Consider the following 21,940-nt stretch of genomic DNA (forward strand, 5'->3'; position numbering starts at 1 on the left):
CAGGCTAGCAAACACAGATGCCCAATCACATTGACCCATCCCTCCCCACCCTCTAGTACTTTTCCACTGGCTCATTCCAGAGTTAAAAAACTCTCCCACCTATTATTTTTGTGGAATGGAGTTCAATCTCTTCCCCTATTGCAACAGTCTTGAATAAAGTCTTCCTTGACTGTTTAACTCTGTCTGGTGCAATTTTTCTTTTATGATATGTTTACATTTTTTGTTTTAAAAATTATTTGGATCAGTAATTAATAAAAGCAAATATTTTATTTGAAAAGAGATCACATTTTTGAGACATCATCTAACTTAGTAAATGTTTCTTGGGCAGTTGTATTGTAATTGCATTATGCCAGGCATGGAAGACACAAAAATAAACAGTAAATTCAAAAAAAGGAGAACTACATTCCAGAAGTTCTACTTTGGTCAATGAATTTGATTTGTTTAGTTACAACTGAGACAAAGACCAGCTTTGTGACTTCAGAAAAATCCAGGCTCCTCACTGCACCTCTGTCCCGTTCTCAAAAAGCAGTATCAGACTGCATGGTTTCCAAATTTCTTGTTTGACTCTTGGATTCTGAGAAACTTTTGAAACAACTCAGCAACTTGTTTGTGGCAATAAAATTACTAAAACGATTTAAAATTTTTTACTTTAAATAATATAAAATATTAACAGCTTATTTTAAATGTTGGTAGAATTAGGAATAATACAAAATTAAACATAGCTGAATATTCTAAGAGATATTTACAAATCAATACTAGAGGCTTATTTGAAATCCTGCCAATATTTTTTTCATTACAGAATGTAGTTTCAAGGTCCAAAAATGTATCTCTGGAGAATATTACATTTTGGAGCCTGCTAAAAGTTTTTCTATAAATACTCCAGCAAATGAAAGAAAACAAGCCATCAGCAATCACTCTGACGGATTTATCGAGGGGCACAGGGTGTTGGACTCTAGTCTCAACCATTGACAGGCTTTAAAGGCAGCAGAGTCATCATTCAATGGATTTAAGTGCTCATTGTGTGTAAGACCTTCCTTACCTCTCAAGGCTAACAAGCTGAGATGGATAACAGGAGTCTTTTAGTCCTAAAGGGTGCTTGGCACAGCAAAATACAAACATAGAAGAGCTAACTTCACTCCAACTTTTGGCTGAGATTATCCCAACAGTGCTGATGAGGCTGTGGAGAACTAGAAGTAATCTGCAGGCTTAAATTTGTTTTTCAATCTATTTCCACTTACTAGTCATGTGACCACGAGAAGGCTTACTTAACCCCTTTGAGTCTCACAGAGTTGTTGAAAGAATGAAATGACATAGATGATGTGACATGCTTAGCACAGTGCCTGGGATATAAAATGTGTTCCGAAAGTATTAGTTGAAATTATTAATATTAAGTCAGAGCCAATATGAGAGATAGTCGTAATATTAAAGGTAGGAGTTTAGTTCACTGTGTATTTATTGTAGGGAATCAGAATGTGCCACCCCAAATATGCCATTGGCATAAGGATTATTTTGAGCTGAAGACACTTGAGAAATAGCAGATACATGAAGAGCTTTCTGACCTTCCCCTTTCTACCTAAAAGTAGAAATTTCCCATGAGCAAAGTGCCCTTCCTGTATCAGGAAGAGCAAAACAACTCTTAATAATCAGACTCTTATCAGTCCAGAGATGAAATCTACATAACAAACCTTACAAAAACAACTTGTCTTTCCCCATACATTTACCTTCCCACCCTTGAAAGCCTAAACCCCTTTTCCTTGTCACTTCTCTCAAGTTTATTATTCTTTGTTAACATGCTGTATAAGCCCCAAGTTCTAAAAGCTCCTTTGAGAGATCAATCTCCAGATTTCTCTTGAATGTATTCATGCTACATATGTGAATAACTGCATTTTTCTCTTATTCATCTGTCTTTTTTCAGTGTAATTTTCAGGGTCCCAGCCATAGAAGCTAAGTGGGAAGAGGAAGAGCTTTTTAAATCTCCCCTACATATGTGTGTATGTGATAACTGTCTATTTAAAGTATATTGATCTTATCTGGTGATTCATGAAGGCTCTATGGAGGAGGTAAAGAAAAGTCACAGGATTGATGGCTTATTAGATGAGGGTTAGTGGGCATAGGGGTGCAATTGTGTAATTGAGTACTCTGTTTTTACTTATATTTCCCTTTTCCCCCTTTTTTTCTGTGGCCCTTTTTAACTTTTTACTAATGAAATAGTAACCTTTACTTCTTTCCACTAGACACTTCCTTGCATTGCTAGGTTATCTAATTATGTTTGCTTAGAAGTTCCGGAGACTGAATCTTGAGACAATCCAGGTGCCTATGGAATTCTCCTTGACCAGGAGATTACTTCAAGGCTGAAGTTAAGTCACAACCCTGTCAAGCCCAAGACGGTGCCAGCCCATTCACCAGATGGGGCAATACTCAGGATAAGTCATTGGAACAAGAAATTTGGAGAAATACCAAATTTCTCCTTCTTAAACCTTAGCATTTTATCTGGGAATTTCTAAGTAGTTTTGTTAAGGTGTGTTAAAGCAAACTAAACATGGCCTGAGAAGGACTTCATACTTGTGTATTTGAATCCTTGTGGATGAACTGTTATCTGGCTTAATAGACAAGATTGAAAACCTAATTTAGGAGTATGTGTCTGTAAAAGTAGCTGAGTCTTGGCAGACTTCAATCACTCATAGACTAAGTGCTCAAACTGTGTTCAAATAACACAAACATCAACCTTTAACCAATCCAGCTGTTTATATACCTCACTTCTGATTTCTATACATCATTTCCCTTTTTTTGCCTCTAAATTTGTTCTGACCATGAGGCATCCCTGGAGTCTCTCTAAATCTGCTGTGATTCTGGGGGCTGTGTGATTCATGAATCGTTCATTGCTCAATTAAATGCCTTTAAATTTAATTCGGCTGAAGTTTTTCTTGTAACAGGCAGGAGCCTGAACCATTTCCACACTGCTAGATTTGGAAAATGAAGTCACTTTCCTTCTACAGCACCCCATCCTGGTTATAATTTTGCAGGTGGCAAGCAGCCGAACCTGTGTTCAGTTATAACAGGTACTGTGAAATTTGGGGAACTTCTCTGGCCAAAGAGGGAGGAGCATCCAAAGCTGTGTTGTGTTGAGATCTAATCTTCCTCAAGTGAAGTTTCTCATCTGAGCCACAGAACACAGAAAGTGATCCCAGTGACTATTTCCTAATGTTTCCAAGGATGTTTCATTCTAGTATCACTCTAGAGACCTAGGAAGGAAGTTAATTCATGACATACCATAAATGCCTTAGGGCATTGGGGCTCAATACAAGCCTTGGACTTGATGTCATCACATGGAGAGTGGTTCAATGGCCTTTGGGAGTCATTTTCAAACAGCGCATTGTAAAATTCTATACATGTGTTAAAAAAGATGAGGTGAGTTCGTACATAACATGGAAGAATATCCGTGATTCACTGATGAATGCAAAAGGTAAAGTCTTAAATAACAAGCATAGAATACCCCATTTCATTTTTTTAATATCTTACGTGCAAATACTTAGATAAAAAACAAATCCGAGAAGATTCTATATCAAACTGGGGAAGAGATTGTCCCTGGAAAATAAAATTTAAGTAAAAGTAGTGGGGGAGCAAGGATAAACTAGTATGTTTTATTTTCATTGTTCAAACTTCTTCGGTGAGTATGTACTTCTTTTTAAATTAAGAACAGTTTTTTAAATCCCCAGTTCAGATGTGGCTTAAAAGAAATCAACAGTGTGAAAAGAGAAGGTAACTTTGACGATGCCAGTTGTGAGTGGAAGGGGAGCAGGGTAGTAAGAGACAGAAGTGGTGGACATAAGTTTCTAAGTGATTGCAGATGTTTGGGAAAGTGCTGGGTAATTGGAGCCTTTGCAGGCTGGAACATTAGGGGCTGGCAAGGCTCCAAGGAGAGGCTGGGACCAGACAGGTTATCTGGGAGGATGAGCCAAGTGCCCTCAAAGGTTGGCCAGCACTGCACACATAGAGCACCCATCGGCCTCTGTAGCTCTGTCCTCTGGAGGAGGTGCCACAACCAAGGTCTCCAGCCTCCCGAATCAGAACTTATCTCACATTGGTGGCTGTATCCAAGTTCGCCAAATACCAGTCATTCTCATAATATCTTTATACTCTCCTCTAGTTTACTCATCTCTTTCAGCTTGATAAATTTGGCTTTGTTTTGACTTACAATATTCACGAAAGAATGAGTTTCAATGTTAACTATATTTTCTTTTTTTGAAAGAAAGAAAGAAAGAGAGAAAGAAAGAGGAAGAGAAAATGGGAGAGAGAACAGGAGTCTTGCTTTATTGCACAGGCTAGAATGCAGTCTAAAAATGGGTGTTAATTATATTTTCTACTTCACAGTACAGTCATGCATCACTTAGCAAGGGGGATACATTCTGAGAAATGTGCCGTTGGGTGATTTGATTCTCAGGCAATTTCCTTGTCATGTGAACATCGTAGAGAGTACTTAAGTGTATTTGTGCAAACCTAGAAGGTAGAGCCTAGTACATACCTAGGCTATTGCTCCATCCATGGTCATGTAGGCAGTCCATCATCCACCAAAACATCATATAGGGCACATGATTGTTTGTAATAATTTTTAAGAAGCTTTAGTCTGTATCTCTAAAGTCATGCTTAGCTGGACCTTTCTGTTGGGACTGCATGGGTTTTCTAAAGACCACAAATCCAGGCACCATTAGGCCTGACCATAGTAGAAGCAGCTGAGAACCAATACCTGCCACCACTTCTCTGTATGCCGCTGCAGGCTCGCAAGTTTGTAACTGTGCAGATGCACAAGTAACAGGTAAGGTCACCTACTCATGCATTCAGCATGGATTCATTGAGCATCGATGTGCCAAGCACCGTCCCAGAACCTGTGGATACCATCATGAATGCAGTAGACCCCGTTTCTGCTCCATGTCTGTGAAGAGGATAGGAGACAGGCAGTAGTCAATATTTGGCTATACTCCATGTGGGGTGGAGGTAAGAGCCATAAATGCAAAGCAAGGCACAAGTTTATCTTTTATTATTTGTGCAAATTTATGGGGAACATGTGAAATTTTGTTACATGTATATAATGCAGTGATCAAATTAAGGTATTTAGGGTGTCCATCTCCTGGGTGCAATACGTTTTTGTTTAACTATAGTCACCCTATTCTGGTATCAAGCATTGAATTTATTCCTTCTATGTAACTGGATGTTGGCATGGCACACTTTTAGAAAGGGATCAGCGATGCCGTTTTAAACATGGCAATCAAGGAAGGCCTTTTTGAGGAGGAAGTTGATAAAGAATAGAGATCCATGGCTCTCTGGGAAGAAGATCATGGGAACAGATGTACAAAACCTCAGGTAGTGAAAAATACTTCACAGGCTGGAGGAACCCCAGAAAAGAGGGACTGGGGCAGCAAGGACCAGGAGGAGACGGGAGAGATGAGGTCAGAGACCATGGTTAACACTTACGATTTCATCTCAGTGGGAGCGAAAGTCCCCTAAGGGTTTCAGCAGCTACGAGACCTCCTCTGAATACAAGGGAAATGGAGCCAATCCTGTCCAGTCAGAGTTAATGGGAGTTTTATGTAGCGTTTACACTTGTACCGCTAAGTAGAAGCACAGAGGGGAAATTTGGATGATCATTTAACTTTTGACTGGATGATGACACTGGGGTGTCAAACAGTTTATTTTTTTTCCTAGATAATTTAGTTTCACAACCATGCTCTGTAATTGGCTGAGGGCCTCCTCTGTCAGAAACTTAGCTTCTGGCTTCACAAATGCAATTTCATGTGGTCTCACTCCTCATCTAGAGCCTGGACCCCTCAATATGGCCCAAGGCATCAGTGTGACAGCATCATGTCAGCGTCCTGCCACCTCCCTCCATGCAGCAGAGGCAGATGGGAGAAAGTGCACTGGCTCCTGTAGAGAGGGGGTTTAACCCAAGAGTGTAAGAGGCAGTGGTGGAAGTCATTTGCTAAGTCAGAAGGGACCCAAACATAGGGAACAGCTCTTGTGAGTATAATTTCAACTTCCATGTCATGGCTACATGCCACTTCTCATAGTCATAAAAATATTAAAGCTGGAACAAAATCATATTTTAGGGAACTTCAAGTCCTGCAAAAGATCAAACTGTGCTGAGCAGTGCTAGGATTCCACAGAGGTGACTCAGGGACACTCTGGAGAATGTCACTGGATGTGAGGAGAAGCCCGTGGGTGGACAGAGGGTCTCCTCCCTCCCAAGCTCTGCCCTGCCTCCATCTATGCTGGATTCAATATTTACCTAAGATTTTGCTAAAAGGAAGAGTTTTGCCGCCAAAAAAGGAAAAACAAAACAAAACAAAAGCAGGTTCAGAGATTAATTAGGACCGACTATGTGCCAGGCACTCCACTGAAGTTTTTTACAAACATGATCTCATTAAATCCTCCAATAACCCTATGAAGTAGATATTATGGTCCTATTAATTCGAAAACTGACACTTAGTGAAGTTAAGTAAACTTTTCACAGCTACTGCAAAGCCAAGATTCGAACCCAGCCCAACTCATCTGACACCTAAACCTCATCTCCTAATTTCTATGCCATCCTGAAAAAAGAGAACCTATCAACCAACGTTATTCTCATGACCGTTCAAGGAAATTTCTTAAAATGTTTAGAATAGCCATTGTGTTCATCTGCTCTGGCTGCCAGAACAAAGTATCACAGATTGTATGTCTTAAACAACAGAAATTTGTTTTCTCACAGTTGTAGAGGCTGAGACGTCCAAGATCAAGGTGTTGGCAGATTTCGTGTCTGGTGACTACTCTCTTCCTGCATGGCAGACGGCACCTTCTTGCAATGTCCTTTCATGGCCTACCTTAGTGCACACGTGTGCAGAGACTCTCTGTTCTGGTATATTTTCCCCTTCTTAAAATGGCACCAGACTTATCAGATTGAGGACCCACATATATGACCTTATTTAACTGTATTACCTTCTCATAGTTGCTATCTCCAAGTATTGTTACACTGAGGATTACGATTTCAACATATGAATTTTGAGGATACACAAATATTCAGTCCTTAACAGCCATAAAGGCTAATAGAATATTAACACTTACAGAGCTTTCACTCTGTAAGCTAACACTTACAGAGCTAGCATATCCTTATGTAGTTCTTAGTCCAAACAGAGCCCTATTCTAAGTGTTTTTAAAATATTGACTCATTTAATACTTCCAGTAGCCTCAAGAGGTAGTTACTGTCAATATTTCCAGATAAGGAAAAAACTGAGGCATAGAAAAAATGATTTATTTGTTCCCTAGTGGTGAGCAGTGATGTAAACCTGTCAAATAATTAAGAGAAAAAAAAGTATAATTATCATTCAGCCTCCCTGGGGGACTGGTTCGAGAACTCTGCAGATGCCAAAATCCTTGGATGCTCAAGTCCCTGATACAAAATGGCATAGTATTTGCATGTAACCTATGCACATCCTCCTGTATACTTTAAATCATCTCTAGATTACTTATAATACTTAATTACAGGTGCAATGGCTCACACCTGTAATCCCAACACTTTGGGAGGCTGAGGTGGGAAGATTGCCTGAGCCTGGGAGTTTGAGGTGGCAGTAAGCTATGATTGTGCCACTGCATTCCAGCCTGGGTAACATAGTGAGACCCCAACTCTAAAAAAATAACATAAATACCTAATACAATGTAAATGCTGAGTAAATAGTTGTTACTGTATATTGTTTCCTATTTGTATTTATTTTAGTGTTATATTTTTATTTTTTGTTGCTGTTGTTTCAAGTATTTTCAAGTCGGCACTGGTTGGGTCTGAGGATGTGGAGCCCACAGATTCGGAGGGCTGACTGTCACAGGGATCAGGCTCCTTTCCCATCCATGGCCTGCCCTCTTCAACGCGTGCTTCCAACGTCACCACGGAAGGAAAAGTAACATGAGACGTTCTATGCATCATCTCTGGCTTCCTCTCACATTCCATTGGCTAGAACTCAGTCATGTGACCACACCTACCTGTGAGAGAGGCTGGCAAATGCAATCCAGTTGTGTGTCCAAGAGGAAAAAGAAAACGTCACAACGTCTTCTAGTATAAAGACACAGTAAGTAAGATAAAATATTCTCAATGGATTTGGAGAAAATAATCCAATTTCTGTATTTGATTTATTTTTAATTTACATATTCAGGAGAGCTAAAAGGCAATAGGTAATGATTTTTTTTTTTTTTTTTTTTTTGCAAATGACATTTTCTCAGTAGCTGTATGACTTGAGACAGAATCCACAGCAGTCACTACCTGTGCCAGTGCCAAGGCTGGGCAATCTGTGAAAGTTCCCCCTTGTTTTTCTGCCTTTCCCTGGGTGCACCCCTACTCTTTCCCTCTGAACCTCATTTCCTCCTCTCCCACTTTCACTTTTGTGTGGTTCCGCTCTGACCTGTGGTGGGCGTGAATGGACAGGGGCACAACAGACATCACCAGCTGCCCTCACCTTGGTGGCCCTCGAGCTGCAGGAGGAAAAAAAGCTATTTAGTGGAGCTGAGAGAGGACTTGGCACAGATACTGGCTGCTTTGTTCCGGTCCCAACACTTTCCAACCCTAGTTGACCCAGGACAACTTTGCTGCTCATTTTTCCCACTGGGTAAGGAAGGTCCAGGTGTATACAGGCATACCTTGGAGATATTGTGGGTTCTGTTCAATAAAGTGAATGTCACAAAAACACACATCACACAAAATGTTCGGTTTCCCTGTATATATAAAAGGTATGTTTACACCATACTGCAGTTTACTGTGTGCAATATCGTTATGTCTAAGAAAACAATGTACATACCTTAATTAAAACATACTTGATTTCTAAAACAAATGCTAACAATCATCTGAGTCTTTGACACCTTGTGAGCTTTGCCAGTGGAGGGTCTCGCCACAATGTTGATGGTGGTAATTGTCGCTGAAGGTTGGGTGGCTGTGAGGCAATTTCTTAAAGTAAGACAACAATGGAGTTTGAGGCATCGATGGACTCTCTCTCCCTTTTATGAAAGATTTCTTTGTAACATGAGATGCCACTTGATGGCATTTTACCAATAGTAGAACTTCTTCAATCCTCTCAAGCCCTGCCACTTCTTTATAAACTAAGTTTACATAGTGTTCTAAATCCTTCATTGTTATTTCAACAAGGTTCACAGCATCTTCACCAGAGTAGATTCCATCTCAAGAAACAACTTTCTTTGCTCCTCCATAAAAAACAATTCCTTATTCATTCAAGTTTGATCATGATATTGCAGAAATTCAGTCTGATCTATTCCGCCATAGAACTAGAATCAGAAGTGGAACCTGGAGATTCTATTCCACCAAATCTGCAGTGACTTCCTCCACTGAAGTCCTGAGCCCCTCAAAGCCATCCATGTGTTGCAATTGACTTCTTTCAAACTCCTGCTAATGTTGATATTTTGACTTCTCATGAACTGTAAGTGTTCTTAATTGCACCTAGAATGGTGAATACTTTCAAGAAGGTTCAATTTTCTTTGCCCAAATCCATCAGAGGAATTACTATGTATGGCAGCTATAAGCCTTATAAAATGTGTTTCTTAAATGAGAAGAGTTGAAAGTCGAAATTACTCCTTGATCCATGGGCTGCAGAATGAATGTTGTGTTCACAGGTATGAAAGCAACATTTATTTCCTTGCACATGTCTATCAGAACTGTTGTGTGAGTAGCTCCATTGTCAATGAGTGATAATATTTTGAAAGAAATCTGTTTTTCTGAGTAGTAGATCCTAACAGTGGGCTTAAAATATTCAGTAAATCATACTGTAAACAGATATGCTGTCATCCGGGCCCTGTTGTTTCTTTTATAGAGCACAGGCAGAGCAGATTTAGCATAATTCTTAAGGGCCCTAGGATTTCAGAATGGTCAATGAACATTGGTTTCAACTTCAAGTCACCAGCTGCATTAGCCCTAGCAAGAGAGTTAGCCTGTCCTTTGATGCTTTGAAGCCTGGCATTAACTTCTCCTCCTATGAAAAGCCTAGACGTCATCTTCTTCCAACAGAAGGGTCTTTTATCTACATAGAGAATCTGTTGTTTCGTGTAGCCACCTTCGTCGATGATCTTGGCTGTCTTTCCTGGATAACTTGCTGCAGCTTCTACATCAGCACTTACTGCTTTACTTTCACTTTTATGTTATGGAAATGGCATCTTTCCTTAAACTTCATGAACCAATCTCTGGTAGCTTGAAACTTATCTTCTTCAGCTTTATTTATCTTTCTTTCAGCCTTCATAGAAATAAAGAGAGTTAGGGCCTTGCTCTGGATTAGGCTTTGGCTTAAGAAAATCTTGGGGCTGGTTTGATCTTCTATCCAGACCACACAAATTTTCTCCATGTCGGCAATAAGACGCTTTACTTTCTTATCATTTGTATGTTCACTGGAGTTGCACTTTTAATTTCGTTCAGGAGCTTTTCCTTTGCATTCACAACGTGTCTAACTGATACAAAAAGCCTAGCTTTCAGCCTGTCTCAGATTTTGACAGGCCTTCCTCACTAAGCTTAATCATTCCTAGCTTTTGATTTAAGGGTACGACTTGCGACTCTTGCTTTCACTTGAATACTTGAAAGACATCGTAGGGTTCTGAATTGGACTATTTCAATATTATTGTCTCAGGGAATAGGGAAACCCAGCGAGAGAGATAGAGGGGGGAACAGCAGATTGGTGGAGCAGTCAGAACACATACTGAAGTTTTACTGAAGTTTGCCCTCTTATCTGAGCATGGTTGGTGGTACCTCAAAACAACTGCAGTAGAAACATCAAAGATCACTGGCCACCGATTACCATAAAAGATATAAAAATAATTAAGAAGTTTGAAACATGAGAGAATTCAGTTTTGCACAGCCAGAGCTCTGATCTCACCCTGGGACGGAGCCCCTGAGGGGAGGGACAGCCACCATCTTTGTAGCTCAATCAACTCAGCAGTTCCATCCCACCGGCTTTGGAGAGTTCAAATGGCCCAGAGAAGAAATGTTCCCCGGTGCAGCACAGCCACTTTGCCAGATTGTGGCCAGACTGCTTCCTTAAGCAGGATCCCAATCCCTTCCTCCTCACTGGGCAGGACCTCCCAGCCAGAGCTTCAGCCACTCCAGCCAGCTTTCTGTAAACAGAGCTCTAATTTCCCCCGGAACAAGGTGCCCAGCGGGTGGGGCAGGCCACCACCTTGGCTGCTGGACTTCTCAGTCAGTCCAGCCTATGAGTTCTGGAGACTTCATATCAATTGAGGTCTGAAGGAATCCCCAGTACAACACACCTGCTCTACCAAAAAGCAGCTGCGCTGCTGCTATAAGTGGGTCCCTGATCCTGTTCCTCCTGAATTGGTGAGCCCTCCCAGTAGGAGTCTCCAGCCACCTTTTACAGGCACATTCGGGCTGGCAACAGGTCAGTATCCCCCTGGGATGGAGCTTCCAGAGGAAAGAGCAGACTACCAACTTTACTGTTTCACAGTTTTCATTGATGATACCTCCAGGTACAGAAAAAACCAAGGCAATAGGGTCTGGAATGGACCCCCAACAAACTGCAGCAGCCCTATTGAAGAGAAAAACAAACAAACAAATAGAAAGCAACAACAGCATCCACAAAAAAGAACCCACAGAAGCCCCATTCAAAGGTCAGCAACCTCAAAGATTGAAGGTCAATAAGCCCACAAAGATAAGAAAAAAATTAACACAAAAATGCTGAAAACTCAAAAAGCCAGAGAGCCGCTTCTCCTCCAAATGACCACAACAACTCTCCAGGAAGGGCTCAGAACAAAACTGAGATTTAAAGGCAAAAGTAGGCTTCAGAATGTGAGTAATAATGAACTTCACTGAGCTAAAGGAACATGTTGTAACCCCATGCAAAGAAGCTAAGAATCATGATAAAACAATACAGGGGCTGATAGCCAAAATAACCAGTTTAGAGAGGAACATAACTGACCTGTTGGAACTCAAAAGCACTACATGAGAACTTCACAATGCTGTCACAGGGACCCATGGCAGAATCACTGCTAGAAGAAATAATCTCAAAGCTTGAAGGCTACCTTTCTGAAATAAGACAGGAACATAAGAATAGAGAAAAAAGAATGAAAAAGGAATGAATAGCACTTCTGAGAAATATGAGATTAAGTGAAAAGACCAAACCTACCACAGATTGGGGTACCAGAAAGAGACAAGGAGAATGAAACCAAGCTGAGAAACATACTTCAGGATAGTATCCAGGAGAACATCCCCAACCTGGCAAGACAGGAAAATATTCATATTCAGAAAATGAGAGAACCCCAGTAAGATGCTCCATGAGGAAATCATCCCCAAGACACATAATCATCAGTTCTTCGAGGTAGAAATGAAAGAAAAAATGTTAAGGACAACCAGAAAGAAAGGCTAGGTCATCTACAAAGGGAAGCCCATCAGACCAACAGTGGACCTCTCAGCAGAAATCCTACAAGCCAGAAGAGATTGGGGCCAACATTCAACATTTTAGAGGAAAATAATATGTAACCCGGAATTTCATCTCCAGCCAAATTAAGCTCCATAAGTGAAGGAGAAATAAGATCCTTTTCAAACAAGTAAATGCTGAGGGAATTTATCACCACCAGACCTGCCTTGCAAGAGCTCCTGAAAGGAAGCACTAAATATGGAAAGGAAAAACTGTTACCAGCCATTACAAAAGCACACTAAAGTGCACAGACCAATGACACTATGAAGTAACTACATAAACAAGTCTGCAAAATAAACAGCTAACATCATAAGGACATGATTAAATCCACACATAATAATACTAACTTTAAATGTGAATAGGCTACATGCCCCAATTAAAAGACACAGAATGGTAAGCTGAATAAAGAACCAAGACTCTTTAGTATGTTGTCTTCAAGAAATCCATTTCACATGAAACGACACACATAAGCTCAAAATAAAGGAATGGAGGAAATTTTACCAAGCAAATGGAAAACAGAAAAAAGCAGGGGTTGCAATCCTGGTTTCTGAAAAAACAGACTTTAAACCAACAAAGCTCAAAAAAGACAAAGAAGGGCATTACATAATGGTAAAGGGTTCAATTCAACAGGAAGAGCTAACTATCCTAAATATGTATGCACCCAATACAGGAGCACCCAGATTTAAAAAGCAAGTTCTTAGGCACCTTCAAGGAGACTTAGATGCCCACACAATAATAGTGGGATCCTTTAATACACGCTGACAATATTAGACAGATCATCAAGAGAGAACATTAACAAAGATATTCAGGGCCTGAACTCAGCTCTGGATAAAGTAAACCTCATATATTTACAGAACTCTCCACCCAAAACCAACAGAGTAAACGTTATTTTCATCACCACATGGCATTTACCTTAAAACTGATCACATAATCAGAAGTAAAACACTCCTCAGCAAATGCAAAAGAACTGGAATAATAACAAACAGTCTCTCAGACCACATTACCATCAAATTAGAACTCAAGATTAAGAAATTCACTCAAAATCATACAACTACATGGAAATAGAACAACATTCTCCTGAATGGCTCTTGGGTAAATAATGAAATTCAGGCAGAAACCAAGAAGTTCTTTGAAACTAATGAGAACAAAGATAAAACATACCAGAATCTCTGGGACACAGCTAAAGCAGTGCTAAGAGGGCAATTTGTAGCACTAAATGCCAATATCAAAAAGCTGGAAAGATTTCAAATTAACAACCTAACATCTCAACTAAAGAAACTAGAGAACCAATAACAAACAAACCCCAAAGCTAGCAGTGGACAAGAAATACCAAGATCAGGGCTGAACTGAAGGCGATAGAGACACCAAAAACCCTTCAAAAAATCAAGGAATCCAGGAGGTGGTTTTTTGAAAAAATTAATAAAATAGACCACTAGGTAGACTAATAAAGAAGAATGAGTATTCAAATAAACACAATCAGAAATGATAAAGGGGATACAATCACTGACCCCACAGTGAACCTGGAGGACACTATGGTAAGTGAAATAGGCCAGATGCAGAAAGAAAACACTACATGATCTCACTTACATGTGGAATATTTTTTTTAAGTCAAATATACAGAGATAGAGACTGAAACAGTTGTTACCAGGGACAAAGGAGTGTGGAGGAAAATGGAAAATGCAGATTAAAGGATACAAAGTAGCTGCTATGTAGGCTGAATACATCCGGAGATCTAATGCAGAACATGAGGACTTCAGCTAATAAAATAGTATTGTATTGGGGGTTTCTGTTAAATAAGTAGATTTTAATGTGAGATGATGGATATGATAATTAGCTTCATGGTAGTAGCTACTGTACTATCTATACATGTCTCATAACATCATGTTGTAAACTTCAAATATACCAAATACAATAAACAAATCATAGAGAAGTCGTTGAACTCCTCCCCAGAAAACACACATACAGATACTCCCAAGGCAGACCAATGCGCACAGCCTGGGCTGAGCAGGGGACAAGGTCCCTAAGGGAAGTCATTAGGACACGCACTACTCACTCTAATCCTGTGGTGTCCAAGCAGGACCTGCGTATGCCAGGCTGGCCAGTGAGGTCCACAAACTCGGAGGAGCATACGTCCAGTCCAGCCCCACAGCTGTCCTGCAAGAATTTGGGGTGGCTATTGCCAGATGTTCCTATTTTTCAAAAGAAATGGAAACGCAGGACTCTTTCCATTCTAAAATGTGGATACTTATGTTTACAAAACTTACAAGTGAAACAAAACATGTGCATGGGCCAAATTGACCCCAGGTGGACAATCTATGACTCGGGATTAGGTCCACATGGCACACTCACCTACAGAGAATCATCTGTGTCACATCGGAGTCCAGCAGCCGCCGCTCAGGACACTTTTTCATGCATATGCAAATATTCTTTACTTGAGAGCTGGGCGGTCTGATGCCCTGGAACTCAACAAACATTAACCAAAACAGATGCAGGTAACATGGTGATGGATTACTGCTGGGACCGTCTTCATCATGAGATGGTGTCCTCATTCTTCCCTAAAGCAGGCAGAGCTCAAGCAAAGTCGCTGCCTCATTTCCACAGAACTCCTTGCTGCTTGGAGGCCCACTGCCTCCTTCACACTGTCTCCAGGAGCAGCGCTGTGGAGCTGTCCCATGTCACCGAAGGGCGTCAGCACCACTGTGTGGTCAGGCTTTGTAGCTCCGCACAGGCTGCTTGAATAAACCAGACCCAGAAAATGTGATTTTCTTAAGTTGCATTGATGACAGTCGAATTGAATTGAATTAAAAATACAATTAACTTGATATGTATACAGTTTCTGTGGGAAACCCTTTCGTAAGTCAAAGAATCTTTTGGGGAAGTAGGTAACCCATGCCCCAGCCTGAATTCCTAAATTCTTGTATGCATTCAGGATGATCAGTACCAGGTTTTCTGAATCACAAAGCTGAACGTGTGAGCTAGAGGTCCTAGGGGACCCATTTAGACTTTGCTTCAGGAGTGGGAATCCCCCTCACCAAGAACTGCATGAATCTCAGGGCAGAGCTGGGGGAAAAAATAAGAACCATGTACAAAGTAAAAAGAATGAGTTTATTAAAGAAAAAAATAATTTCACTTTTAAAACACTTTAATAATTATTTAAAATTATTTGATTAAAATTATTGTTATGTATTTTTAAAATATAAATTATTGATATATCTTAATTTATGTTTAAATTATATTAAAATATTAAACGTAATTATATGTAGCAATTTTCACAATTATTAAAATATTGTTTGTTTAGTGAGTAACAACAGAAAACAAACTTCATAAATATCAAAAACAACAGATTTCTGCTATGATAATATACATCATTGTATAGTTGTGTTCAAGAAGAGGGAGAGAAAAGAACTGAAGGTGAAATGGGAAAGAAAGACAAGGAGTTTTGGGGGGCAAAGATAAAACCGTCTACAGTTAAAGACTCCACTCCTCCAAGCTGTTGAAGCTGCCAACCGGATGGAACTCTCAGAGAGCGAATAAGCCTCTCTTGGTCCCAGCTTCCTTACCTACAGAAACGGGAATTACACAGCTGACCCTATCTATCTACAAATATGCTGTCAAAAGGCTTAAGGACTTTTGTAAAACCATCGGAAAATTATAAAGCACTATAAGACGGTACAGTATTTATGATCATATAACTGTAATAATGTACATAGAAAAAAACATAGAAGAGGACAAAAGTAGGTTGAGGGGGCAAAGAGAGGGCTGGTGGCTCTTCTGGTTCCGCCTGCTGTGGTGTGGCCATCAGAACAAATTTTCTCCAGTTCTCTCACGCCTTTAAAATTCAAGTTGGCTCAGTAGTCTTTTGAGTGGTCCTGATTAGCTTCATTTCTGACTTTATACTTTACATTTTATTTTTATTTTTTTGAGTCTCACTCTGTTGCCCAGGCAGGAGTTCAGTGGTGCCACCACAGCTGAGCACAGCCTCCACCTGCTGGGCTTAAGTGATTCTCCCACCTCAGCTCCCCAAGTAGCTGGGATTACGGACGCACGCCATCACACTTGGCTAATTTATTATTTTTTTTTGTAAAGATGAGGTCTCACTCTGTTTTCCAGGCTGATCTCAAAATCGAGCTAAAGTGATCCGTCTGCCTCAGCCCTCCAAAGTGCTGGGATTACAGGTGTGCACCACTGTACCTGGTCCAAAGTTTGACATTTTAAATAATGCCTGTTCTGACATGGAGCGTTGAAAAGTGTTAAATGTATGAAGAAATTTAGACATTTACATTGACCCGAACTCTGAATTTCTGTGACATTGAAGATTGCTTATCCATTACTTTTCATCAGAGATTGTTTTCCTCCTTTTGTAAGCGCCTGAGAGTTAGATTCAGGATCAGCATTTGCTTACTCTACATCATTGCTTGTATCATCTAAATGTATGTATGGCGGTTGCAAGGAAGAACGGTGCGCAGGTAAAAGCAGCCTGAAACCATGAACTTCAGGATAGACATGGCCGACTTGACCCACAGTTACTCTGGCACAATGACACTGTCAAACACTAATTTCAGCTGATCACTTATGGTTCTCCAGTGACTTAAAGGAATCAAACTCCTTGTGACAAACCAACCTCTGGACGGTCTTGCTCCAACTCACTTTTCCATCTAGTTCTACAAATATCCTGGAATAATACAGGATAACACTGCCTAGAAAGCAAACGGTTTAGATTGTATGTGGAGAATGGGCAAAACGGGGGGGTCTTTAGAGAAATATAAATAATAAAATGATAGACTATCTGATATTCTTCAGCATTAAAAAAAAATCCTCTGATAGATAAATAATCCTAAGCAGAAAAAAATTAAGTCTCAGGATATAGAAAGGAACGCCATGATAATTTCAGGAAAACGAAACATTTTGCAAGAATGAAAACATGATCATAGTGGATTATGTAGGTTTTGCAGTGAATGTTATTTACAGGAACACACTAGTGTCAATACCTGTACCTTCACTGATTTGGCTAAAAGTGAGATTAAACTACTGTGAGGATGGCGTGAGCGGGAGAAGTGTGAAATAGTGCTTCTCTATTCCCTAGAAATTCTCAGAGAATAGAGAAGCACTAAATCTCCATCTAGCAAAACAGAAAATCAATAGATAATGTTCCAGATAACAAAATAGTTCTGTAAGTATACTATTTAGAAATCCAGAAATAAATATCATCTTCTCATTACACCAGTTATAAAGGTCTATTTTCGTGTCCTAGATACTCAATTTGAAAATGTCTTGCTCTTCCAGGAAGCTTTACACAGCCAATAGCCAATTTCCCAAGGTACCCTATACACTTAGGTTAAGGTTCTTTGTTTCAGAAAATGGATCCAAGTGCTGATTTGAGTCTTTTCTTGATGATTTTGAATTTTTAAGACCAACTTCTTATAAAATATAAATGGTCTTTTTTCTACCACATCATTATAGAGTTGACAAATCACTCTGGGACCATTTGTCCATGGTACCACTTTCTGGTTGGTTGTTCATGGGCTTGCATTATTAGTGTTGACCTGGCTATTCCATGAGAATCCTTTCCGTGAAGTTTGGTAATACAATCTTGGAAACCCCTCCCATGGTCACACGGAAACAGTAACGCCTTGGAAACTCACCAGAGAACAAATGAATGAGGGACATGGCCACCCCCTGCCCTGCGATGTTGTGGAACCCTTCCCTTGGGGTTCACAGTGATAGGAGGCACCTGACCTAATGATAGTGTCAGTGATGACCCATACGTGTAACAGTAGTCGTGATTCATTTATTTTTAATATAAAGTTTAAATATGCACAGAAGTTCTGTATTTTCACCCTTCTTTCTAGTGCTTTGCCTTTCACACCCCACTCTGGATTGCAAAGTGTGCCTTTAAAGGGCCAACCTCCATGCTCTGCTTCTCAGCATTTTCCAAAATGTCCCTGAGTCAGAAAGGAGGGGGCATGGGCCACAGAGGTCTCTAAAGGAAAAAGGAGTTTTGGCAAAGGTGGAGCAATGGAGTCATTTCCTTGAGTTCTTTTGCCTTACTTAAAATTTTATGCAGTTTATCTTCTGTTTAAGAACGTAATACCCATGCATGCATTAATCAAACACATCTGCATCAAACTCAAAGTGGTAATTCAGGCAGAAGCCTGCGTGGTGTTCTAGTGCCCCATTTTCAAAGCACATCTGTAGGATAAAGGAATAAGGTTGATCTGAAATTATCACTAAAGAAAGCCAGCTATTGACCAAATTTATTCAAATGTTCCCCAGGAAACATTTTTTATTTGACTCACAATGGCAGTTTATTCTCTAAATAAATGTATATTTGCAGCCATAAATGCAGTGATTTTAAAGTATGATGCAGGAGCTCAGAAATGCTAGCTGCTGGTTCATGGGTGTTCTACTTCATACATATTGCTTGCATTAGTCTTATTTTTTTATATGACAAAGAAAATTAAATAGTACCAAATGGCTTATAACCAGAAATGGTTGTTCCCTGCCTCATCTTTTATCTTCCCCACCCCTGGTGCTGATCCTCAAAGGAGATGGTTTTCAATTATTTGACTGTTTCATTTCATGCTTATTTCTAGATTTCTAAGTAGTATGCTAATGTGAGGGGTTTTCTTTAGCTTGGACATTACCTATTGATTTTCTCTTGTACTGGATGAAGATCTAGAGCTCCTGTATTCCCCATCCCGTTTCCTCTCTGCCATCCTCCCAATCATTATATCCCATCTTTAGCTAAATCAGTAAAGGTATTGACATTACTGTGTTTGTGTAAATAATATTCACCACAAAGCCTAAGCAATCCACTGCTATTATATTTTCCTTCCTTCAAAATGTGAAGTTTTTCTTGGATTTAACAATTGTCTTGTTTTCGGTCAGTATAGTTGTCTCTAAATGAAAGGCTTCATCCAACTTTCAAATGCTTAAGTGTATCCACTAGTCTATCTCCTTTTTATTATTTTTAATTTGTCGTGGAGACCTCCCTCTCAGCATCCTCCATCCTCTACCTATGATTGGATCTGGTTGCTTTCTAAGACTGCCATGCAGGCTCTATTCTGGTCTTTTTTTAAGTTATTGTGTTGGAGTCTCTGCCTCCTGGCTCTGACATTTTCTTTGCCCCCAGCCTATTCTCCCATTTTTCTGGCACATTCTTCAGGAGCTTCACTGTGGTAGTCAGCCTCCCATGGTCCCCAAAGATCCTCTATCCCTGATGTCTGTGCCTGGCTCAGACCCTTCCCATACTGAGCCAGGGATGCCCCGTGTGGTCCATTGAATACAGGGAGGGCGATGCTGTGCAACTGCAGGGGTGAGGCCTTGAGGGGCACGTGGCGCCTGCTTGCTTCCTCCAATAACTTGCTTGATCTGTGGAAGTGAAACAATATTTGATGGCTAAGGGAGTAAAAAGGTTCATATGTCCTCATAGGTCAATCTATTGTGGAGCAGCAAAGACACCAAAAATTTTAATTTCCATTTTGCACTGAGTTAATACTCTTAGCTTGGATGAACATTGAACACATGAGTGCACCCTAATTTTATATGTATTTATTCATTTCTGGGTGAGTCTAGGGACATAGGATGTCATTGTATTGCCTTCAGGCACCATGCAGCCCCGCTAAGCCCTTGTGATTATAATTTCGGAAGCCCAGCCAATGGTGCACTTCCATTTGCATCTTTGCGAGGAATCAGCTTCTGCCGCTAATGCCACTAAAACCAAGCACACAAATAAATCCCTGATCCCAGAATCACAAACTGTAGATCAAGATTTTCAGAAACAGGCTGGGTACGATGGCTCACATCTGTAATCCCAGCACTTTGGGAGGCCAAGGTGGGCAGATCACGAGGTGAAGAGATCGAGACCATCCTGGCCAACATGGTAAAACCCCGTCTCTACTGAAAATACAGAAATTAGCTGGGCGTGGTGGCACGCGCCTGTAGTCCCAGCTACTCGGGAGGCTGAGGCAGGAGAATTGCTTGTACCCGGGAGGCAGAGGTGGTAGTGAGCCAAGATTGTGCCACTGCACTCCAGCCTGGCGCCTGGTGACATAGTGAAACTCTGTCTCAAAAAAAAAAAAAAAAAAAAAAAAAAGATTTTCAGAAAGAGTGCATCCACATACAATGAGAGCCCTGTCAAGAAAAATAGCATTTTTTTATTTGGTAATATGTCAAGGGCTTTGGGTATGATTAATAAAGTAAAACACTTTATTTTCATCATTGTTTGTCTTCATCTCATACTTTTAAATCTTGTTGGTTTCATAACAGATATTAGTATAGTAATATACTTAAAAAAAATTTGTTAGTAAATAAATGCACCGACATCTGTGGTGTGTATTTAAAGATTCGTAATGCATATAAGGTCAAAAAAGTTTGGGGAGCACTGAAATTATAAACTATCATTTTTTTCAGGGCTTTGTTTGCTTTTTTTTAGACAGGGTCTCGCTCTGTTGCTCAGGCTAAAATGCAGTTGTGCAATTATAGTTCACTGCAGCCTCAAACTCCCAAACTCAAGCGACTCTCCTGCCACAGCTCTTGAGTAGCTGGGACTACAGGCGCACACCACCATACCCAGCTAATTAATTTGTTTTTTCTTTTTAGTAGAGATGAGGTCTCACCATGTTGCCCAGGCTGGTCTCAAACTCCTGAGCTCAAGTGATCCTCCTGCCTCAGCCTCCCAAAGTGCTGGCATGACAGGTGTGAGTCACCATGCCCAGCCACTTTTCAGTGTTTGCATGGGACATTCTTGGCACTAGGGATTGCTGTGTCTCGGATGGCCTAGCGAGGAGCCACACCGTAGCTTTAATGCTCCTTCTTGTTCATAGCTATGGTCTTAGTATCAAATGTGAACTTCACATACTTTCTCTCTTTCCATGTTTTAGAGATGAGGAAATTGAGACTCTCCAGGTTTAGTGGCTTGTGCTATGTTTAGCTATAAGTGAACCTCCAGGTCATACTGACTCCAAAGCACATGTCCTTGATAGTACCCTGCCTTGAGTTTCCATAAAAGTGGGCCTTCTTACAGCTCAATTTTTCACTCCATGCATGTTCTGCTCTACTATCCCTAAGACGTATAGCTGTGTGACACTTGAAAATCTCAGATGCCGGGCTGCATCTTATAACAGAAGGAGGTCTCAGCCCTGCTTCTGCCCAGGTGGTAGTCCTAATGCAGGAGTCACTGTCTGTGCACGTGACCTGTGCACACTTTCTGACATTCTGGGAGCATGACATTCTGGGAGTTCTACCGTAACTCTGCATAGTTTCAGAACACAAGCAGTTTAAGGACGAGGGAACCCTATGTGTTGAGAAACATGATCTCTTTTCTAGGTTTAACACTGTTACTTCCTTCAACCATTCCTGACGGGGTTTTCCTAACAAACCACGCCCAGTTTATTTCATGTCTTTGTTCCATTTCTTTCTTCTGTCTAGAATGTTCTTCCCTCATTCTCTTCCTGGTTTGTTCTCCTCCAAGACTCAGAGTTCAAGAGTTAGATTTAAGAGTT

This window comes from Sapajus apella, unplaced genomic scaffold, assembly GCF_009761245.1.
Source record: "Sapajus apella isolate SASKATOON/1434 unplaced genomic scaffold, GSC_monkey_1.0 scaffold6, whole genome shotgun sequence".
Lineage (NCBI taxonomy): Eukaryota > Metazoa > Chordata > Mammalia > Primates > Cebidae > Sapajus > Sapajus apella.